Source organism: Chiloscyllium plagiosum, unplaced genomic scaffold (genome assembly GCF_037043375.1).
Source record: "Chiloscyllium plagiosum isolate Xiang-an unplaced genomic scaffold, Cpla_swu_hap1 HiC_scaffold_12, whole genome shotgun sequence".
NCBI lineage: Eukaryota > Metazoa > Chordata > Chondrichthyes > Orectolobiformes > Hemiscylliidae > Chiloscyllium > Chiloscyllium plagiosum.
This window is the reverse complement of record NW_028270150.1, coordinates 39,266,073-39,290,927: the sequence shown is the minus strand read 5'-3', so window position 1 is coordinate 39,290,927 and position 24,855 is coordinate 39,266,073. Positions and strand designations below refer to the sequence as shown.

At 45.7% G+C, this 24,855-nt stretch overlaps 1 pseudogene across 1 annotated transcript; it reads right to left on the bottom strand.

The window, feature by feature from the left end:
• Positions 1-1,935: 1,935 nt before the first annotated feature.
• LOC148148521 (NXPE family member 3-like) lies at positions 1,936-21,530 on the bottom strand (annotated as a pseudogene). Its single transcript, XR_015758969.1, has 4 exons — positions 21,480-21,530; positions 16,002-16,682; positions 11,272-11,345; positions 1,936-2,594 (listed from the first exon to the last, which is right to left on the bottom strand). The product of XR_015758969.1 is annotated as an NXPE family member 3-like (transcript).
• Positions 21,531-24,855: the final 3,325 nt, after the last annotated feature.

The following is a 24,855-nucleotide window of genomic DNA, read 5'->3' as shown; positions in this document are numbered from 1 at the left end:
CCCCTTCACTGTTTTGATCACACAGCACTGCCCTTTGATGTGAAGGGCAGTGTTTGTCACTGGCCACCCGGGTGTTTTCCTATCTTCCTGGTGGTGGAATTTGAATAAAGATTCGTGCACTTTGTGTCTTCCACTGTGTCTCACACCTGCACACACATACCATGGGTGCTGGGGATAAAATAAGCACTACCGCACTTAGGTGGTAGTGTGGGGAAAAAAAAGAAGGAAAAAAAAAAAAATAAACAGGAAGAAAAAAAAAACAAGAAAAAAATAAATAAATACAGGGGTCTCAGGGGCTGTTGGGGCACAGTGGTACTGTCCCTATCTCTGGACATAAGAGGTCTAGGTTCAAGACCCACATGCTCCAGAAGTGGATAATAACATCGGAACAAGTTTTTCAAAATGCTGGTGGGATTTTAGGGGAGCACGGTGATTCAGTGGTTAGCACTACTGCCTCACAGTGCCAGGGTCCTGGATTCAATTTGAGCCTCGGGTGACTGTCTGTCTGTGTGGAGTTTGCACATTCTCCACATGTCTGCGTGGTGTTCCTTTGGGTGCTCCAGTTTTCTCCCACAGTCAAAACATGTGAAGGTTAGGTGGATTGGCCATACTAAATTGTCAATTGTGTCCAGGGATGTGCAGGCTCAGTGGATTCACTTTGGGAAATGCAGGGTAGAGGGATAGCATAAGCTGGTGGGTCTGGGTGGGATGCTCTTCAGAGGGGTGATGTGGACACAATGGGCTGAATGGCCTGCTTCCACACTGTGTGGATTCTATGATTCAATAAAGAATACCAAGGAAACATGTTAAATTAAAAGTATACTTCAGTTAGAGTCTAAGACACCATTCCTGCATCTCAGGCACTGAAGTATACAGGGACTTCATCATTTAAAGAAGAAAGGAAAAAAATAAACAGGAGTCTCAAGCAATCTGTTCACTCAAAGAACTGCTTCGGAGCTGGCTGTTCACAGTTCATGTACTGTGAACGTGAAAAATAAAAGGGGATTTGATGACAGGATACCAGCCTCTGTGGAGTTATTTGAGTCCACCAAGCAACTTGAAATACAAAACATATTTGTAACAACATATACACATTGTAGAACAAACTAGGGCTAGGTAGGATTCAACAACCAGCATTACTCAAAGCAGCAGTTTGCAACCACACACACACGATTGGTTTCTGGTCACATCTGTGTTACATCCTGGTTCCTTGAATATTTGCATATTCCCATAAAGTGTGAACACAACAGGTCTTAGACTGGAACAGAAAGCAAAACATTCCCTCTTGCCCGCTTTTGATTAGATTAGATTACTTACAGTGTGGAAACAGGCCCTTCGGCCCAACAGGTCCACACCGCCCTGCCGAAGCGCAACCCACCCATACTCCTACATCTACCTCTTACCTAAGACTACGGGCAATTTAGCATGGCCAATTCACCTGACCTGCACATCTTTGGAATGTGGGAGGAAACCGGAGCACCCGGAGGAAACCCACGCAGACACGGGGAGAATGTGCAAACTCCACACAGTCAGTCGCCTGAGGCGGGAATTGAACCCGGGTCTCTGGCGCTGTGAGGCAGCAGTGCTAACCACTGTGCCACCGTGCCGCCCTCTTAACTTCTGCCCTAACCATTCATTGTAGATGATATGAAGTAAGGGACAGGGTGACTGGTGACTCAGAAACAGGGACAGACACATTACAGACCTAGCCATGTTACCCAGTGCCACTCAGCATTCCCCTTGAAAGTGTCAGGAAATAACCTGCTGATATTTGTAACCTAACTGAAGCCACAATTGCACATAATATCCTTCAATGTTGCAGAACAAATAAAAAGCTATAGCATACAAATATTCCCCAAACATGGCATAGAACCATTTTTTTTAAAGATAATTGCTGCTGGGAGATCTATATTTAAAATACTACAATACAATCATTAAAAACATGCTTCCAAAATTCTTGAAGGACATGCTTGTAACCTTTTCATTTTGTCATACAACATAAATCTCATGGCTGCCATTTTCAATCTAAAAAAACAGTGCTTCACCCTTTCATAAAGGACACACATATGAAAGAAATACATCTACTTCATTTTTTATAATGATTCTTTTGGGATGTAATTCATGAGGTAGGTAATGTGCTATTGTCATCTCCCAGGCATCCACAAATGCCACGTTGATGCCCTCAAACATCTTTCTCATCACTAAGTCAAGTTGATAGGAATACCAGTCACTGTTGTAGAGACTGACCTCCCGCGGAAGGGCCTGGACATTGGCAGTCTTTATTACAACCAGTGTATCTGGGCTCCTTTCCAGCAATCGTAGAATTGACCTGCGGATGTTCTGGAGCCTGCGGATGTATGGTTCAACTGGGAAAGTGTTGAAATGACACCAAATGGTGAAGGCTATAACAGTGTTCTTTCCACCTTTAATCTCATCCAGTTTATTTACGATGAATGGCAGGTCCTGATTTGAAATGGGGAGGATTCGGATCGGTGTTCCATGAGCATAGTATTCCATCTTGATCTTGTTGTCTATATCCAAAGCGAGATGTGGCCCCGTCTTCCAAGAATTGCCAAGATCAAACTTCCTCAGACCTAAAACAGAAGATGGAATTACACATAACGTGACACTGAGTTATCTTTCCATTGATCATTATGAACAGACCAAAGTAGACAAATCACTCAGAACATTAGTGCTTTAACTTGGGGATGCTCTCAGCTCTTATCTTACTTTACTGTGGGACCATCAGTTTCATACAACAACGGGAAGTCAGAAAAGGCAAGTAAGCAGCCAAGTTAAATAATTAGGATCAGTAAGCCAGTCGGAGCAAGCAAAAGCCTGCATAACATGGGAGGGTGTTGGTGGATGGGACAAGATTTTCAGAACCTTCTTTAGAATGAGGCATTTGGAAGTGGGCCCGACAGTAAGTCTTAGTTTAACTTGAGCATTTTGAGGAGCTGTTTGCGATATATTCATTAAAAAAAACTAATAGGTCGAAATGCAATTTTGTACCATCATGTACAGAATAAACAATTTTGTAATGCTACAATAATGTCTTGTTTTTATTGTTCTGAAGTAGTAACAAGCCAGAAATAAATGACAGAATAAAGCAGTGTACCTCAAATTATGTTAAAATTGAAGACTAAGTGCTCAATTTTCCCAAAGGTAAACTTCAGGTAGTTTCATTCTCTCCATGAGCTCTGCGAGTTATCTCATGCAATTCCTCACTTCTCACCTCACTATATTCGCATGACTTTACTCGGTGCCACCCTTGAGCTAGCTTGTCCTGACCAGCAGAGCTGAAAATGTGTTGCTGGAAAAGCGCAGCAGGTCTGGCAGCATCGAAGGAACAGGAGAATCGACGTTTCAGGCATAAACCCTTCTCCAGGAATGAGGAAAGTGTGTCCAGCAGGCTAAGATAAAAGGTAGGGAGGAGGGACTTGGGGGAGGGGCTTTGGAAATGCGATAGGTGGAGGGAGGTCAAGGTGAGGATGATAGGCCAGAATGGGGTGGGGGCGGAGAGGTCAGGAAGATGATTGCAGGTTAGGAAGGCGGTGCTGAGTTCGAGGGATTTGACTGAGACAAGGTGGGGGGAGGGGAAATGAGGAAAATGGAGAAGTCTGAGTTCATCTCTTGTGGTTGGAGGGTTCCCAAGCAGAAGATGAGGTGCTCTTCCTCCAACCGTCATGTTGCCATGGTCTGGCTATGGAGGAGTCCAAGGACCTGCATGTCCTTGGTTGGAGTGGGAAGGGGAGTTAAAGTGTTGGGCTATGGGGTGGTTGGGTTGGTTGGTCCGTGTGTCCCAGAGGTGTTCTCTGAAACGCTCCGCAGTAGGCGGCCTGTCTCCCCAATACAGAGGAGGCCACATCGGGTGCAGCGGATGCAATAGATGATGTGTGTGGAGGTGCAGGTGAATTTGTGGCGGATATGGAAGTGTCCCTTGGGGCCTTGGAGGGAAGTAAGGGGGGAGGTGTGGGCACAAGTTTTGCGTTTCTTGCGGTTGCAGGGGAAGGTGCCGGGAGTGGAGGTTGGGTTGGTGGGGGGTGTGGACCTTACGAGGGAGTCACGGAGGGAGTGGTCTATTCGGAACACTGATAGGGGAGGGGAGGGAAATATATCACTGGTGGTGGGGTCCGTTTGGAGGTGGCGGAAATGACGGCGGATGATACGTTGTACATGGAGGTTGGTGGGGTGGTAGGTGAGGACCAGTGGGATTCTGTCCTGGTGGCGGTTGGAGGGGCGGGGCTCAAGGGCGGAGGAGCGGGAAGTGGAAGAGATGCGGTGGAGGGCATGGTCGACTACGTCTGGCGGGAAATTGCGGTCCTTGAAGAAGGAGGCCATCTGGGTTGTACGGTTTTGGAACTGGTCCTCCTGGGAGCAGATGTGGCAGAGACGAAGGAATTGGGAATATGGGATGGTGTTTTTACAGGGGGCAGGGTGGGAGGAGGTGTAGTCTAGGTAGCTGTGGGAGTCGGTCGGTTTATAGTAGATGTCCATGTCGATTCGGTCACCCGAGATAGAAATGGAAAGGTCTAGCAAGGGGAGGGAGGAGTCTGAGACGGTCCAGGTGAATTTGAGGTCGGGATGGAAGGTGTTGGTAAAGTGGGTGAACTGTTCAACCTCTTCGTGGGAGCACGAGGCAGCGCCGATACAGTTATCGATGTAGCGGAGGAAAAGGTGGGGGGTGGTGCCAGTGTTGCTGTTTCAGAGAACACCTCTGGGACACCCGGACCAACCAACCCAACCACCCCGTAGCCCAACACTTTAACTCCCCCTCCCACTCCACCAAGGACATGCAGGTCCTTGGACTCCTCCATCGCCAGACCATGGCAACACGACGGTTGGAGGAAGAGGGCCTCATCTTCTGCCTGGGAACCCTCCAACCACAAGAGATGAACTCAGACTGCTCCACTTTCCTCATTTCCCCACCCCCCACCTTGTCTCAGTCAAATCCCTCGAACTCAGCACCGCCTTCCTAACCTCCAATCATCTTCCTGACCTCTCCGCCCCCACCCCACTCCGGCCTATCACCCTCACCTTGACCTCCCTCCATCTATCGCATTTCCAAAGCCCCTCCCCCAAGTCCCTCCTCCCTACCTTTTATCTTAGCCTGCTGGACAAACATTCCTCATTCCTGAAGAAGGGCTTATGCCCGAAATGTCGATTCTCCTGTTCCTTGGATGCTGCCTGACCTGCTGCGTTTTTCCAGCAACACATTTTCAGCTCTGATCTCCAGCATCTGCAGCCCTCAATTTCTCTCTGACCAGCAGAAGGCATGCTCACCACTGCCTGGACCTTCAGGTTTCCTGTTGCTGACAACACATTTAAACCCCAGGTGTGTGCCACGTCACACACTGCCAGCATCGAGGAGTCCCTTATAGTTGGCATAGTGGGAGGAAATGGAAAAGTAAGGAATGTGAGGGCAAACAGGTGGCATGGGCAATATCTCACTGGAAACAGAATCCCAACTCGCAAATAAATTGGCACTTTGACTTATCACCTGTGTTGGCATTTTGTTTCAAGTGACCCTTCCTCAGAACCCATTGTCCCGAAGAAAGGTTATTCAACCTGAAATGCTAATTCTGATTTCTCTCCATAGAAACTGCCAGACCTGCTGAGCTTTTCTGGCAATTTTTGGTTTTCTTTCTGATTTGCGACGTCCACATTTTTTTTGGTTTTTAAATCGTCATCTGTCTGATTGACTGTCATTGCATCTGAGCTACAAGAATGAACTAAGAGGTTTCCTTTCCTTAATGCCTATACTCTTTCCCTAATACCCACTGCAGTATAACATTGACTCAATGTTGAATGTGGGAGCATCAAATGTCAAAGCAACTTCAAATAGCTGTTAGTGTGAACCTTTTCTAAAACAACAGGAAAGAGGAAGAAAGAAAAAACAGAAAAACTGCATTGGTTTCAGGGATTAAACAGATGCTGCATGCTTTTCAAGCAACAACCAATTTACAGTCAAAGGATGGTGTTGGCACTGTGCTCCATTCATCTGGATGAAATGACCTTAAGGAAGATCGACTCTGGGCCCAGTGAATGTTGTCTGCAGACTGAGGGGACGTATAGCTGTGTGTCTTCATGTGGACGCTGTTTGGCAGCTGCTGCTGGTTGCTGATGGTTCTGAGCTATAATGATGATGATCAAATACTGAGTCAAAGAGGTGGGAAGGACTCTGCAAAGGTAAAAAAGGGAGAAGAAAGACAGAGCGGGCGAAATTGTAACTTCCAGAATTCAAGGCCAAATGCACGAGACAATTGGTGCCGCAAAGGGAAATGGTGATGCACAAGAAGTCAGAGTCAGTGCAATGAGATAGTTATGTAAGAACATAAAAACATAAGGAATTGGAGCAGGAGTAGGCCATCTGGCCCCTTGAGCCTACTCCGCCAAGCAATAAGATTATGGCTGACTTCGTTCGGTTCTTGAGTATCAAGGGGATCAAGGGTTATCGGGAGGAAATGGAGAATGTAGTAGAGAAACCCACCAGCCATGACTAAATGGTGGAGCAGACTCGATGGGCTGAATGGCCTACTTTCTGCTCCTATGTTTTATGGTATTATGATCTTTATGTGGACTCAGTTCCACTTACCCACCTGTTCACATAACCCCTAATTCCTTTATTGTTCAAAAAAACTATCACTTTGCCTTAAAAACATTCAAAAAGGTAGCCTCAGCTGCTTCACTGGGCAGGAAATTCCACAGATTCACAACCCTTTGGGTGAAGAAATTCCTCCTCAACTCAGTCCTAAATCTGCTCCCTTTTATATTGTGGCTATGCCCCTAGTTCTAGTTTCACCTACTAGTGGAAACAACCTCCTTGCTTCCATCTTATCTATTCCCTTCATAATGTTTCTATAAAATCCCCCCTAATTCTTCTAAATTCCAATGGGTATAGTCCCATTCTAGTCCATCTCTCCTCATAAGCAAATCCTCTCAACTCCGGAATCAACCATGTGAACCTCCTCTGCAACCTGTCCAATACAAGTACATCATTTCTCAAATAAGGAGACCAAAACTGCACACACTACTCCAGGTGTGGTCTCACCAGCACGCTATACAGCTCCAGCATAAACTCCCATTTTTAAACTCAATCCCTCCAGTACTGAAGGACAATGTTCCAATTGCCTTCTAATTTGCCTCCTGCACCTGCAATTCAATTCTTTGTCATTCACACTCAGGTCCTGAAGAAGGGCTAATGCCCGAAACGTCGATTCTCCTGTTCCCTAGATGCTGCCTGACCTGCTGCGCTTTTCCAGCAACACATTTCCATCTCTGATCTCCAGCATCTGCAGACCTCACTTTCTCCTCCAATTTTTGATCCAACTTGCCAAGGTAACCTGAATCCCTCTCATGAACCCATTTGAAGAATATAGGTGTTGGTGATGAAGGAATAGTTAGGATTTCTGTACAAACGTTACCCAAACATAATGTTTGATCTGACGGGCCAAGTTAACCTGAATCTAATGTGCTTTTAACTTTTTTCTAAGTCTCTCATGTGGGATCTTGTCAAAAGCTTTGCTGAAATCCATATAAACTACATGAACTGCATTATCCTCCTCTACAAACCTGATCATCACCTTGAAAACTTCAATCAATGTTGTCAGGCATGACCTCCCTCTGACAAAGCCATACCAACTCTCCCTGATCAAACCTTGCCTTTCCAAGTGTAGATTGATTCTTTCCTTCCAAATATTCTCCATTATTTCCCTGACCACTGATATGAAACACACTGTAAAATATTACAAACGTGTTTTCTGAATTCAGGTTGAGTGAGTGAGAGAACATTACAGTTTCTTGACATCCACTGGTCCTGATAATAAAATCCAGCCGGTGAAAGCAAGGGCTTGCTGGAGACACATCCTCCAAGATTTATGCCTGAAAAGAAAAGCACATGAATTGCGACCCAAACAAAATGCTCTGCATCTGAGGTGGAGGTCATTCCAAATTTTTTTCATTTGGCTCATCATAGTTTCAGGGGCAATTGTGAATCACAAAATAAAGTTTTTTAATATCACCAAAGTGTGACAAAGAAAAGTAAAACCGTAAAGTTAAATGGCCACAATGGGCCAAAACCTGATTGGCACAGATCTTCCAATGTGCAGACAGTGAGAGTCTGGATGAACTCAGAAAGATGCATTTCTCAGATGTCCAAATGTACTGACCATGTGGGAATCTCATGGAAAGTTGAAATTTCTGATGGGCACTGACTCTAATTCAGAGTCGGAAACTTCAGATGGCTTTGTTTTACCTTAACTGTTAGTCATGAAAGGTTAGAGGATTGAAATCTCCCATAACTCTTGATCAATCACTTAGATTGGTTCACAAACACTCATACTGGCCCGATCTACCCTGGGCATCCAACACAATAATCCCTACCTTGAACACCGAGAACGTCCCCACCCCAGACTGCTCTTGTTTCGCCACACAACCTGAGAATTTCCAACTTTCTCTCTGCCAAGCTCAGGCAACTGCTCCTGTCCCTCATTCCCAAAACTCAATACCCACTCCAACCCAAGATTTGATGTCCCTTGACACATTACTCCTGCCCCTACATGACAATCTGTTCCCACACCCAGCCGTCACCTTGCTCCTTCACACGCCCACTTGCTCGTAGAGCAGGCTTGCAGACTTTGCTAATTTAATTTACTAAATTGACCACTTTTTGAGCAATGTTACAAATACATGGACTTGACTAATCTGAAAGGTCAAGATTTTCTACTGATAGAGTCATAGAGTCATAGAGATGTACAGCAGGGAAACAGACCCTTCAGTCCAACCTGTCCATGCCAACCAGATATCCCAACCCAACCTCGTCCCATCTGCCAGCACCCGGACCATATCCCTTCAAATCATTCCTATTCATATACCCATCCAAATGCCCTCCAAGTCCTGTACTCAATACTCTGACCAATAAAGGAAAGCATACCAAATGCCTTCTTCACGATCCTATCTACCTGCGACTCCACTTTCAAGGAGCTATGATCCTGCAATCCAAGGTCCCTATGTTCAGCAACACTCCCTAGGACCTTACCATTAAATGTGTAAGTCCTGCTAAGATTTGCATGGCTAATTCACCTAACCTGCAGATCTTGAGATTGTGGGAGGAAACCAGAGCACCCGGAGGAAATCCACGCAGACACAGGGAGAATGTGCAAACTCCACGCAGACAGTTACCCGAGGCTGGAATTGAACCTGGTTGCCTGACGCTGTGAGGCAGCAGTGCTCAGCACTGAGCCACCACACCTCCCATAAACACATCACAGAAACACTCTAAAACAATCGATCATCTTAGAGTGAGAAAATATGCAAACTCATGTACAGAGTAAATGATATTGACAATCAACACATTACTGTTCTTGAGGGAGGAAGTGTGTTCTTGTTTGCTGGCTGGGATTTTAAGCCAGTATTGACGTTGTCTTGTGTGTCTGATAAGTATAACTTCTTTGTCTTTTATTAGTTCCTTACATAGCTGTTAGATGATTATGTTAATTTACTTTATTACACTGAATAAAGTCTGATTTCATTCATTAATTCAATAATTAATGGAACATCTCCTTTAGCATATGATCTAAACTGTTTGTAGAGATTAATTCGTAGCTTTTAATTAGCCTACCTCAACCAAATTATAAATTATCACAACTCCCTTTGAAAATTCACCACATTCACCCACTTTCCGAAGTCACTGTCTAATTAGTTTTGTGTCCTTTAAACTGTGGGTACTTACTGGAGTTCAATACCTACTGCAGTAAAGAGCACAGTTTCTGTGATGATCCACTCTGACGATGGTGTCTGTGTGTTGGACTTTAATTCAGTTGGAAGAACTCTGGGAATGTCGAGTTTGTCAGTAATAGGGGTTCTGATCCAGATTGGAAGATGTGGGCAATTTGTTATTTTTAAATTGAGCTCTGGTTACCAAGGCAAAAGGAAAATGACAAATGTTGTGAAGGATCATAAAGGCACTTCATGATGTCAAAGGAACATACAATGCGGAAAAATTAGAAGATTTGAGTTGTAAGGAAAGGTTGGATAGGTTGGGACTTTTTCACTAGAGCATAGGAGATTGAGAGGTGATCTTGTAGAAGTTGAAATATCATGAGGGGTATCGATAGGGTTAATAGTAGGTGCCTTTTCCCAAAGACAGGCAAGTTCAAGATTCGGGCACAGACTTTGAAAGTGAGAGGAGAGATATTTTAAAAAGACTTTGGTGCAAATTATGTTTTACACAGAGGGTGGTTCGCATGTGAAATAAACCGGTGGGTGTGGACACAATTGCAAATGTTTAATAGACACTTGGGTAACTATAACAAGAATGGTTTGAAGGGATATGAGTCAGGAGCAGGCAGCCTGGACAAGTTTAGTTTGGGATAATGTTCAGCATGGATTGATTGGACTGTTTCCGTGCTGTGTGACTCTATAACACGGTCTCTTGAAACACGTTTATGGGTTGCCAAAAAAGACATAAAAATAATTCTCGGTTGAACGACTCAGACAGTGACTTGGCAGGGAATGTTCTGCACAGTTGGAAGTATCACCTTTCAGCTGTAATAAACCAAACATTGCTTTATCCTTCCTCCCAGGTGAATACAAAAGATCCCACCTTACTACTTTGTAGAAGGGCATAGGAGTTCACCCAGGCATCCTGGTCAAGACTGTCCTTCAATCAACAGTAATAGCACAGGCTCTGTGGGTATTAGCTCAGTGCATTTAATTTCTTTATGATGCACTAAATTGTCTGCTGCATTTCCACACATTGCATTACAGTGATGACCACCTTGCAAAATATTTCATTAGCTGCAAATTATATTGAAACATCTGGATGTCAATCAAGGCTATCTAGTGTTGCTTTTTTAAATAGAACTGGAAACGTTAATTCTGTGCCCTTTTGCAATTCAAGCTAAAAGACACAGAATCATTGATATAGTCTGGCTAAAAAGCACATTCAGGGCTGGAGTGAACCAGATGGCTCCTTGTTCTGCCATTCAATAAAATCATGACTGATGATGGCTTCAGTTCCGATTACTTCCCTGAAGGTGGAAACAGGTCCATCTCCTGGGGTATGCATCCAATGTCTGCCTGATGCTGCAACTGTGTCATTGAGAACAAATACTTCACTGTTCCAAGACACTCATAGGTCTCTCTTTTCTTGTGAGTTGAACCTTTAGAGCACCATACAATATCTGCCGCAAAGGATTACTTACTTGCTGTCCCTCTAATAGATAAATAAACTGATACAACAGTCATTATTAACATTTATATTTCTCTTACCTGTATGAGGTGAAGGTTGCACAGTTACATATCCCAGGCCATTGGGCAATATGGGTCTCTTGACGTTGACTCCACTGAAAATACATTCTTTTTATTATTATTATTGATATTATCTGAAGTCATTGCAACCAGAATTGTAATCAATATAAATTACACAGGACAGGAATTCATTTACCATGTGGGAGATCAGCAAGCCGTTCTGGCAGTTCAAGCTGTGTCATGTCAAAATTGAAGGACTATTGTTTTTGTTTGTGATGATGTTCCCGCCTCCCTCTTCCTACTCGCTGGGAAATTCACTTGGCTGTGATCCTGAGCTTCATTTCCCACCTCGCACATTTGTTTTCTTTACACGTCACCAAAAGAAGGAAATGTAACTCTCTTCAGTTGGATGCACTATTTAAATCCATTTCCCCACCCCATGGCACTGCAACTACCTTGAGCAATTCATCAGGGGAGATGATGGTCGATTGATATTAATCACTAGTCTATAATTCGAGAAACTCAGTTAACCTGCGCTTGAATCCTGCCACAGCAGCTGTTGGAATTTGAATTCAGTTAACAAATATCTGGATCTGCTGTTTAGCATGGAACCACTGCAGATTGGGGAGAAAAACCCATCTGGCTCAGTAATGCCCTTCAGGGATATAAATCTGCCGCCCTTACAGCATGTGACTCCAGACTCTCAAATGGCCCAGCAAGCCATTCAAGTGTATTGAAAAAGGCTGCTCACCAGCATTTTCTCAAGGGCAGCTAGGGACAGGGAATAAATGCTGGCCAACCACTGATGGCCATGCCCAATAAGTGAATTTTGTAAAAATGCAGATACAAATTCCATTGCAGTGAAAGGAAGATTATGCAGTTTGAACTGCCAACTATACAGAGCATCCAGCACAGATGACCAAATCTCAAAACAATGGCAGACAATGTTAGAAATACACAGCAGCTTAGGAAGCATTTGTGGAGAGGGAAACATAGTTATTGGGCTAGATTTTCCATTTTGATAAGGCAGCAGGTCTAGTTGCAATATGAAGAAATAATTGGATGAGGTAGCACCGTTGGGATAGTTGGCCTCCATCCCACTACAATGAAGTGCTGGTGTGAGAAGGGGAAGCTCTGTGGCTGACCCACCACCAATTAATGCACAAAAGTTAATTAATGGCCACTTAAGGGCCTCAACTCACCACCATTCCAATGAGCTGAACATTCGGAGTGGTTCTGACAGAGTAACCATAATGACCTGCTTGCCAGATTGGGAGGACTTTCATTTGTCCCCAGTTATGGGCAATTGATTGCATGGATGGGGGTGGTGATCATTGGAACCTTATCCCCTGTCCTTGGTTCAGAATGTCTCGCTCAGCTTTCCCCATGACCGTGCCCCTCAATACCCCCAAAGTTGAGTGACATCAGTGTAGACCATTGAGGATGTTAGGCATCTTTTTATATTAGAAAGGGGAAACTGCTTCAGGGGCATCACTCCACACTAAGGACAAGGTACAGAGGTGGGTCTTCACAAAATTCTACAGACTGTGCTTGGATAGAATTCACACCATTGGCAGTGTGTGCCACTCTCTATGCATTGACATTGTGAGGCAATGTTCTAAGGGCCAGATCTCCTTGCGAAGTATGAAGTGCATTAGACTTGGGAGACAAAAGGCCAAGAAAAGCCAGGTGTTTGTTCAGTGTTTGGCCTCGTCTGTCGAAGTTGCAAGGTCATGTGAGGGGATGTAGCGTTGCAGCCTTGGATCTGTGCTATGAGCTGCTGCGTTTTCACTATCAGAGTACAGCCAGTTGCAGGGAGTGGAGAGAAACTGTGTATTTTCAGCAAGTTTTAGGATATCAAGTGGCAACATATTATCAACCATCCAGAATACCATCAATAATGCCATCAATAAAGTCATTATACTCACAGTATGCTACATTGTTGTGAGACAAAGATTATGTCAGGGACATGCCTTATAACAGGGATAATCATGCCTCTGCATTAGCATCCGCTCTGTTGTCACTGTAGATTGCACTTTCACACTGATGTTAGAGGTGAAAAACCTAACCCCAGGCTTTCCACACCTCCCCAAGATAAAACTAGAGTTCGCAGTCACTGCTGGGTGGGAAGGAAGTTCCTAACATCAAGAAATCTCCGGACTCCCTGGTCCTGCCTCAAAGAAGAAACCCTAGTCTCAGGTTTCAGATTCAATGAGTGTGTGTTGCATTAGATGGTCTGGAGTGATGGTGAGTGTGCTATTATTCACCTCAGTTCCAAAGAGTGAGTGAAGGTCAAATCAGTCAGGATTCCTCACCCTGATTTCATAATGTACACATGGCTCGGAAGCTAGATAAAGCCAGAGTTGAATAATAAGATGTGGAGTGCTTAAATGTGACTTCATGATAGTACTGGTGGGAGACTGGCATATGTGGATATCTACCTCAGCTACAGATCAATCATTTCTGGAGAAATCAGTGTTGAGGAAAAATAGTATGCTAAAACTCTGTTGACAGAAAGTTAACTGAATGCTGAGACAATGTTAGTGTTCATGAGTTTTGAGTCTAGATTCAACTTGAAAAAATGAGGACAGTGTGCATGCATTGAAATATACTATAAAATAACCTAACATCCTTCAACTTAAGCTCTCTCCCATTCTCTGAAATCACATGGTATTCCACATCTGGGAAACAGAAAATGGATTAATTTTAAATTTTGTGCTTTGTGTTGTTCTTCAGACAGCTCCTGGACATATTGGAGCATGGTCTCGGATTACTTTCCCTGCAAATCTCCCAGCCAATATATTAGTCCTCATCCAATTTGTGTGCAATCCATCCTTCTTGTACAGGTCACTTCTATCCCAGAAGAGATTCCAATGATCCAAAAATGTGAATCCTTCTCCATGCACCAGCTTCACAGCCATGCATTCATCTGCTGTATCCTCCTATTCCTACCCTTACTGTCTCGTAGCATCTGGAGTAATCCAGATATTACTCCCCTCGAGGACCCCCTTTTTAAATTCCTGCCTAACTTTCTATATTCTCCCTTCAGAATCTCAATCTTTTCCCTTCCTATATCGCTGGTTCCAATGTGTACTGTGAATTCCTGCTGGTCTCTCTCCCCTTTGAGAACATTCTGCACCTTTTCTGAGACAGTCTTCATCCTGACATCAGGGAGACAACACACTATTCTGATTTTTCATTGCTGGCCACAGAAACGTCTGTATGTGTTTCTGACTAGAGGATCCCCTATCACCATCAATCGCTTGGAACCTGACGTACCCCTCATTATATTAGAGGCATTCCCAATACCAGAAACCTGGCTGTTCATGCTACATTCCCCTGAGAGTCCTTCACCTCCTATGTTTTCCAAAACAGCATTCTTGTTTGAAATGGGGATAGCCACAGGAGAATCTTGCACTATCTACCTCCCTCTTCTACTTTTCCTTGAGTTAACCCATTAACCTGACTTTTATCCCTTCCTATAACTGCTATCTATCATACGCCCCAGCTGCTGTAAATTCCTTGTTGATTCTAAGAGCCATTCCAACTGATCCATGCGATATGAAAGGATTTGGAACCAAAGACACTTCCTGCAGACATAATCATCAGTAACATGGAAACTCTTCCTGAGCTCCCACATTCAAAGGAATATCATATCACTCTACTAAATGCCATCTTTGCTTCTTCACAATCTACAGACCCAGAAAATAGCACTTCTTTTGCTCAAAAGAGAAATGTTCCAGGCTAACTTTGAACTTATGGTTTATATTTTTAAAATTTAATCAAAACACAGATCTCAATAAAACATATAATCAAGAAATAACCCCCTTTACTCACTACTGTAGACTTAAAGCAATGTTCCACTTAAAAAACTATGCACTTATCTGTTTCTATGCTGTGAGCTCTCCCACACAGGTTCCTCCAAGGTCAGCTGTAAATGGCAATTTATAAGGCATATTCCTAGATCTACTCCAATGTCTAGAGATACATGAACTCAAGCAGTAAAGGCAGTAACTATGCAGATCCATTGCTGCGTCAGACAGCAGCGTAGGTTTCTTTCTCTCTTGCTCCCTCACTGACCATGTCATTGCTGCCTTTTGTTTGTTTAAGTTCTTTTAAAATTGCCGTTGGTTTGATTTTTTTAACCCAAAGTTCCAAAACAATGCAATAGCATATGAAATAGTAACTGCAGCTCCTGCAATTCCAGAAAATTACCTTCAGCACCTAAAATACCTCAAAAAAGGAGCAGCTCTTACAGCCACAATTTTTCCCCTCCTCCATCTTGGATGATCAGAATCCATTGTGTCATGCCTAGTGGTGGTTTAACCTGAGGGTCACCACACCATAGGAAAGGCGAGAGATTGAGATGGAGAAACACAGCCAGTGCAGGGATTGAACCCATGCTGTTGGCATCACTCTGCATTCAAATAAGCTTTCCACCGAATGAGCACGACACTCTGATAGTAGCTATTGTTTGTAACCAAATGGGTTGGTATTAGCCCAGCCACTGATGTGTAGATTACTGTCATATATGTATATAGCAGTAACCAAAATAAACATCTGATAAAATCTCTCCGTACAATGTTAGATCTAGTTTTTATGTTATGCCAGCTATTACAAGTGTTGCCATCATTAGGGGTCCATTCTCTTCTAGAGACACAAACCCGTATTACAGTTGCAGATCAATATATTTGTGCCTTAATCCCAGCTCAGGAGGTGAATAAACGAAAGGAGTGCAATCAGTAACATACCTTTGGAAGAAATGTCTTTCTTCTTCTATTAAAAGCTTCTGCTGATAACCTCCCACTGCGTGATTGATACGAGCAGAGCAGGGAAGCTTCTTCGGTTTATAACAGAACCAGGGCTCCCCAGTCCTGACATCGGTAAGGTTACAGAATGGTTGCGATTGAGACAAACAAAGATTACACACAGTGGTCTCGGAGACAGCTTCTAATCTGAAGGTACTTTTAAAATATACTCTCTCTGGCCGTTCCTCGCGCAATCTTTTAAGTGCTTGGATCCCTTCACTGTGGTGAACCAGTGAAACAGAGACTTCAACTTTTCCCGGCCAAAATAAAGTAAAATTGATATAGTAAATTCCATTTTCATTGTCTATAACAGTTCCTGCTGAACCAGCTTTTAAAACTGGGGTGTGGATCCCAGCTTGGAGATAGTCACCCCCATATCGCTTTGGGTGACTGTCAAAATCTCTCATCTGCAGCATCACTTGTAACTGATCTCCCACATAGAAAGTCTTTGCAGAATTTAAAATTACAAAACGAACATGTGCTGGGTTGCTGCTTTTCTGAAAGGGCACAGAAGTGTTGGGTAGTTTTGAGCATTTGATCATTTTCGTAAGGAACGTTCCCTCTGACCTTCGGGGTGAAGCTATGATTCTGGTAGCCACATTGCAATAGCCTGGAAATGTGTTGCTGGAAAAGCGCAGCAGGTCAGGCAGCATCCAGGGAACAGGAGAATCGACATTTCGGGCATAAGCCCTTCTTCAGGAGTGAGGAAAGTTTGTCCAGCAGGCTAAGATAAAAGGTAGGGAGGAGGGACTTGGGGGAGGGGCGTCGGAAATGTGATAGGTGGAAAGAGGTCAAGGTGAGGGTGATAGGTCAGACTGGGGTGGGGGCGGAGAGGTCGGGAAGAAGATTGCAGGTTAGGAAGGCGGTGCTGAATTCGATGGATTTGACTGAGACAGGGTGGGGGGAGGGGAAATGAGGAAACTGGTGAAATCCGAGTTCATACAACCGACTGACTCCCACAGCTACCTGGACTACACCTCCTCCCATCCTGCCCCCTGTAAAAACGCCATCCCATTCTCCCAATTCCTTCGACTCCGCCGCATCTGCTCCCAGGAGGACCAGTTCCAAAAACGCACAACCCAGATGGCCTCCTTCTTCAAGGACCGCAATTTCCCCCCCGACGTGGTCGACGATGCCCTCCACCGCATCTCTTCCACTTCCCGCTCCTCAGCCCTTGAGCCCCGCCCCTCCAACCGCCACCAGGACAGAACCCCACTGGTCCTCACCTACCACCCCACCAATCTCCATGTACAGCGCATCATCCGCCGCCATTTCCGCTACCTCCAAACGGACCCCACCACCAAGGATATATTTCCCTCCCCTCCCCTATCAACATTCCGTAAAGACCACTCCCTCCGTGACTCCCTCGTCAGATCCACACCCCCCACCAACCCAACCTCCACACCCGGCACCTTCCCCTGCAACTGCAGGAGGTGCAAGACTTGCGCCCACACCTCCTCCCTCACCTCCCTCCAAGGCCCCAAAGGAAACTTCCATATCCGCCACAGATTCACCTGCACCTCCACACACATCATCTATTGCACCCTCTGCACCCGATGTGGCCTCCTCTATATTGGGGAGACAGGCTGGCTACTTGCGGAGCGTTTCAGAGAACACCTCTGGGACACCCGGACCAACCAACCCAACCACCCTGTGGCTCAACATTTCAATTCCCTCTCCCACTCCACCAAGGATATGCAGGTCTTTGGACTCCTCCATCATCAGACCACAACAAAACGACGGTTGGAGGAAGAAAGCCTCATCTTCCGCCTAGGAACCCTCCAACCACAAGGGATGAACTCGGATTTCACCAGTTTCCTCATTTCCCCTCCCCCCACCCTGTCTCAGTCAAATCCATCGAATTCAGCACCGCCTTCCTAACCTGCAATCTTCTTCCCGACCTCTCCGCCCCCACCCCAGTCTGACCTATCACCCTCACCTTGACCTCTTTCCACCTATCACATTTCCGACGCCCCTCCCCCAAGTCCCTCCTCCCTAACTTTTATCTGAGCCTGCTGGACAAACTTTCCTCATTCCTGAAGAAGGGCTTATGCCCGAAACGTCGATTCTCCTGTTCCCTGGATGCTGTCTGACCTGCTGCGCTTTTCCAGCAACACATTTCCAGCTCATTTTCTCCATGATCCAATGCCATTTTGAACAGATTTAAGAATTTGACAAATAAAAAATAAAGCTTAAAGAAAGAATCCATCAATCCTGAGCCAGCTCATCATCAACAATGCCTTCGCCACCTCGTTGCCATCTACACTGGATCCAACTAACATTGAAGTTGCCACCCTTCAGGCACCATCTTTTACCACTGGGCCAATTCTCCTCCTTCACTTATACTGTACAAGTCTGTGCTAGGGTTGTGGTTTGCATGATATAAGCATATTTTCTTTCTTTTCAATTTATGAAGGAATGTTTTATGATTAATGTGCTTGTATTTCTACTGTGTGGCAAAAGAAAACTTCTGCATTATTGTTCATTCAAAATCTGCAGCAATGTGTGCTTATGTTTTAACAAGAGACCACTTTGTTAAAACCAACACAAACCAAAATATGATCTATTAAGCCAGGTTGTTTCTAGCTCTTCTGTTCCTCTCTCGACAGATGCTGTCAAACTTTTTGCGTCTTTCCAGCATTTTTTGCTTTTAACTTGAGAACCTAGTTCTCAAGTCTGCTGGGCGGCATGTTAGCTCAGTGGTTAGCACCGCTACCTCACAGTGCCAGGGACATCGGTTTGATTCCAGCCTCAGGCGACAGTGTGGAGTTGTGGATTCTCAAGTTGGGCCGAAAGGGCTGTTTCCACCCTGTTGGGATTCTATGATTCTGGTGTTTCGAAAGTGACCTTCCTCCATGGTGATGTGCATTGGGATGGATGAGGGCTCAATTTTGTTCTATGACGTCAGAAGCAGTAGTGGTTGGAATGCCAATAGTCTGCGTGTCTGGAAAAATGAAGGGAATTCCATCAACTTTCATAACTTACAATATTTCACAAACTTTTTTCTTGTCCAGGTGAGCATAGGACCTAGCACTGGAATTGGCAGCTGCTACACTAGCAACAGTGACATCAGAGAGGATGGTACCTGAGGATCGGTGACTTTGTCATTGGTTGGGTCCAACACTGGCAGCGGTGAAGCAGTGGTGGAAAGTCATCACAACAGCATTGATGAGGTAGGCCCAGTGATAAGAGATGTGACTCTGACATTGGTGGGTCTGGCACAGGTGGTGGCGAGGCAGTGGAGGAGGAGAATTGGCCCATTGGTAAAAGATGGTGCCTGAAGATTGGCAACTTCAATGTTAGTAGGATCCAGTGTAGATGTCAATGAGGTGGTGAGAGCATTGTTAATAAGCTGGCTCAGGACTGATGGACTCTTTCTTTAAGCCATATATTTTTTAAAAATTCCTAAATATATTTAAAATGGCACCGGATCATGGAGAAAATGGAAAAGCTTTCCTTTTTATTTTGCTGTTTTTATCACTGTAAAATACACATGGCAATAAAATCATAAATCATAATGCGCAGCAACATAAGACTCATAAACTTGTAGACTCTAGTTCACTGCCTACTCCACCCATCATATACAAATATTGCTTCCAAAGTGATGTCAATTTTATGAGCTTGAATTGTCTAAAGATCACTTGGCTAAGATCCATGTGTGCAATGTATTCATGGGCTGGCCAAAGAGGAAGATTCAGGTAAGGAACAATGACCAGTCACACGATATTCTTTGTGCAAAGTCAGATCATGTTGGTTTCTAAGCCATCACCTCCTGATGCAACTCTGTGCCTGGCCCAAATGAGGCCCACCTATAATGCTGGACTGGATCATATGCTGAACAGGAGCACACAGAAGACAATGGAACAGGAGGCTGACCTTCGACATGAATGCTTTAATGTCATTGCACATGCGCTTTGGTGGCTGAAACAATGTTGTTCAACAAGGAACAAGAGTAAGTGAAAGTGAGGACTGCAGATGCTGGAGATTAGAGTCAAGAGTGTGGTGATGGAAAAGCATAACAGGTCAGTTAGCATCTGAGGAGCAGGAATATTGATGTTTCGGACAAAAGCCCTTCATCAGGAATGAGGCTAGGAGCCTGCCGGGTGGAGAGATAAATGGGAAGGGAGTGGGGCTGGGGGGAAGATAGCTGAGAGTGTGATAGTTGGATGGAGGTGGGGGTAATGGTGATAAGTTGGAGGGGAGGCTGGAGAGGATAGATGGGAAGGAAGATGGACAAGTAGGACATGTCATGAGGACAGTGCTGAGCTGGAAGGTTAGAACAGGGATAAGGTGGGGGGAGGAGAAATGAAGAAACTGATGAAATCCATATCGATGCCATGGGATTGGAGGGTCCCAAGGCGGAAGATGAGGTGATCTGCCTCCAAGCGTTGGGTGGTTAGCAAGTGGTGATGGGGGATGCCCAGGGCCTGCATGTCCTTGGCAGAGTGGGAGGTGGAGTTGAAGAGTTCGGCCATGGGGTGGTAGGCTTGATTGGTACAGATATCCCGGAGATGTTCTCTAAAGAACTCTGTGAGTAGGCATCCTGCCTCCTCAATGTAGAGGAGACCACATCAGGAGCAACGGATACAAAAAATGACATGTGTGGAAATGGAGGTGAAACTTTGATGAATGTGGATGGCTCCTTTGGGTCCTTGGACAGAGGTGAGGGGGGACGCGTGGGTGCAGGTTATGCAATTCCTGCAGTGGCAGGGGAAGGTGCCAGGAGGGGAGAGTGAATTGTTGGAGGGCGTGGACCTGATGAGGGAGTCATAGAGGGAATAGTCTTTATGGAAAGCGGATGGTGGGGTGAGTGAAATATATCTCTGATGATGGGGTCTGTTTGTAGGTGGCAGAAATGTCAGAGGATGATGTGATATATACGAAGGTTGGTTTGGTGGAAGGTGAGCACCAGGATGTTTCTGACCTTGTTGCGGTTGGAGGGATGGGGTTTGAGGGCACAGATGCGGAAAGTGGATGAATTGCACTGGAGGGCATCATCAACCACGTGGGAGGGGAAATTGCAGTCTTTAAGAAGGAGGCCATCTGGTGTGTTCTGTGGTGGAACTAGTCCTGCTGGGAGCAGATATGACAGAGGTGGAGAAATTAGGAATACAGGATAGCATTTTTGCAAGAGGCTGGGTGGGAGAAGTTGTAATCCAGGTAGCTATGGGAGTCAATGTGTTTGTAGAAAATGTCAGTGTTTATTCAGTCACCATTGATGGAGATGGAGAAGTCCAGGAAGGGGAGGGAGGTGTCTGAGATGGTCCAGATGAATTTAAGGTCTAGGTTGAATGTGTTGGTGAAGTTGATGAACTGTTCAACCTCCTCGCGGGAGCACGAGGTGGCGCCGACGCAGTCATCAATGTAGTGGAGGAAAAGGTGGGAAATGGTGCTGGTGTAACTACAGAAGATAGACTGTACCGTGTAACCGACAAAGAGACAGGTATAGATGGGGCCCAAGCGGATGCCCATGGCTACTCTTTTCATTTGGAGGAAGTCGGAGGATTCAAAGGAGACATTATTGAGGGTGAGGACCAGTTCAGCCAAACAAATTAGAGTGTCAGTGGAAGGGTACTGGTGGGGACATCAGGAGAGGAAGAAACAGAGGGCTTGGACGCCCTGGTCATGGTGGATGCATGTGTATAGGGACTGGATGTCCATAGTGAAGAGGAGGCCTGGGGTCAGGAAAATGAAAGTCTTGGAAGAGGTAGAGGGTGTGAGTGGTGTCGCGAATGTTTGTGAGGAGTTCCTGGACCAGAGGGGTTAGGACTGTATTGAGATATGTGGAGATGAATTCAGTGGGGCAAGAGCAGGCTGAGTCGATTGGTTGGCCAGGGTAGTCAGGCTTGTGGATCTTGGGTAGGAGGTAGGCAGTGTAGAGTCCCCAAACTATGATATTGGAAGCTGTGGGTGGGAGATCCCCTGGGTTGATGAGGTTGTGTAAGATCTGGGAAATGGTGGTTTGGTGATGGGGGTTGAGGTCATGGTCGAGGGGACAATAGAAGGAGGTGTCTTCAATTTGGACCCTGGTTTCAACAATGTACAGGTCAGTGATCCAAACTATCACTGCACACCCCACACCTTGCCCACTGGTTTGATGATGAGGTTGGGGTTGGAGCAAAGGGAGCGGAGGGCTGCGCGATGTGAGGGTGAGAGGGTGGAGTGGGTGAGGGGGTTGGACAGGTTGAGGTTGTCAATGTCCCAGTGGTAACTGGAAATAAAAAGGTCGAAGGCAAGTAACAGACCAGCACGGGGTGTCCAGGTGGGCGATGTGTTGGAGGCGGGAGAAGGGGTCCTCGGAAGGTGAGTGGGCATCTTGATGGAAAAAGTAAGCGGAAGAAGTATTCGATGTCACAATGCGTATTGAATTTGTTAATGCGTGAGTGGAGGGGGATGAAAGTAAGGCCTTTGCTGAGGACTGATCATTCATCCTCAGTGAGGAGGAGGTCTGGGGGAATGGTGAAAACTCAGCAGGGCTGGGAGCTAGGAGCTGGTATAGGGCAGGAGCTGGGAGTTGGAGTGGAGACTGTAACTGGAGTGGGAGTGGTAGTAGATATACCGGGGATGATGTTATTTACAGAAGTGATGCTCACCCTGGGCATCGGGGGTGGGGTGGGGAGCGGGTGTGGTGACTGTGGGATCAGCAGGGGAGGAGGCATGTCGGTGGTGTTCAGGTGAGTGGCATATGTGGGGCGGCAGCAGCTGCCGGGGCAGAAGTGGTGGAACGCATAACATCAGCGATGACATTGGGGGCTGCACTAGCGATAATAAGGGGGGTGGAAGTTGCGAAATGTGGTGTTGGTGATGTGGCTGGGGCTGAGGCAGTGGCAACCAAGGTGGTGGAAGTAATGGAACGTGTAGCGGAAGTGATGTCGGAGGGGGCGAAAGTGGCTGCAGCAGCGGCAGAGGCAACAGAGGAAGTGGAAGTGTCGTTCCGGTTGAGCCTAGCGTTGGTCTCGGCGGCAGCGGATCTCATAGCAGGAGAGGCGGCAGTTGTCTGGCCAACGGTTGCAGCTGCTGTTGTCTGGCCGGTGGTAGCAGAAGTGGCATGATCAGCTGTGGCTGCAGGCTGTTGAGCAGTAGGGACAGAAATGATATCATCATTCACTGCAGTAATGATGGCTGGCACGGCCCCGTGGTGTTGGCGGCCAAGCAGTTCCAGAGGCTGGGGAAGCTTCTGGAATGGTCGAGGAATGTCGATTATTGAGGTGAGGACATGAAGGTTTGTTGTACTTACAGTTTTTGATGTCCGATGTGGTGTAGAAAGAGCGTTTGTGAAGTGTGTGAATTCTTCTGAGGATGTAATACAGCAGGGGCCCTTTGCAGTCCTGACAGAGTGCGGCCCTCAGTTGAGGCAGGGCTGACTGCAGAGAGATTAGGTGGCGGCGCTTGGCTGTGAGTGTGGAGTGGAGGATCCAGAAGGCGAACTGTTGCTGGAGGTTTTGAATTTGTAGTCTGTAACGGTTGTCCTGTTCAGATCCAAATTGTGTTGGTCTGAATGTAGTCTGGAGTCCATGTGGAATCTGTTGATTCCATAGGCAGGCACTGAGGAAGGAGATGTGGCTGTGGTAGCGAGTCTGTTTCAGGATGTGGCTGAAGAGCTTCAGGGCAGAGGAGATGACCTGGGGGGTGCAGTGAGAGGGAGATCCTTGTAGAGGGAGGAGGAGAACGTCTTCAAGGTAGACATCCTTGGAAGAGGATTTGCAGCGCCTTGTAGCATCCTCTGCCATTCAATAAGATCATGGCTGAAGTGATTTTAATATGAACTCCACATTTCTGTATACTCCTGAGAATCATTCATTCTCTTAGTAATCAATAAATTATCTACTTTTGCCTTAAAAGTATTCACCTTAAAGAAACACAGACCAGAAACCTGCCATCCTTACCTGGTCTGCTCTACCTGTGACTCCAGATCCACAGCCATGTGGTTGACTCTCAACAGCCCTCTGAAATGGCCTAGCAGGTCATTCACTTGTATCAGCAGCTTTGAAGTCTCAAAGAAGTGAAACTGGACCAACCAATGACGATGCAAACATAGAAAAAGCCAAAGTCCTCCTTACAAACATCTGGGGGCTAGTGCAAAGTTGGGAGAGCTGTCTCACAGACTCATCAAGCCACAGCTGGACATAATCATAATCATGGAATCATATCTTGCAGACAATATCCCAGACACCACCATCCTCATCCCCAGATATGTTCTGTGCCACCAGCTGACAGACCCAGCAGAGGTGGCCACACAATGGTGTACAGCCAGGAGGGAGTTGCACAGGGAGTGCTCAACATTGACTCCAGACCCCATGAAGTTAAACATGAGTGAGGAAATCTCCCACTGGTTACCACATATCACCTTCCCTCCACTAACGAATCAGTACTCCTCCATGTACAACAACAATACTTGGAGGAAACACTGAGAGTGTCTAGGGTACTAAATGTACTCTGGGTGGGGCATTTCAATATCCACCATCAAGAGTGGCTTGACAGCAGTACTAATGATTGAGCTGGTCGGATCCTAAATGACAAAGCTGATAGACTAGGTCTGCAACAGTGGTGAGAAAACCATCAAGAGAAAATAGTATACTTGACCTTGTCTTTACCAGTCTGTCAGCTGTAAAGGCATCTGTCCATGACCGGATCAGTAAGAGTGATCACTGCACAGTCATTGTGGAGGGAAGATCCAGACTTCACATTGAGAATACCGTCCATTATATGGTGTTGTTAATGCCTGGAAGACACAAGTGTCAGTACAACACCAGCTGCTTTATTATTGGACAGCCAGCAAGAGATTCTCAATGTCCTC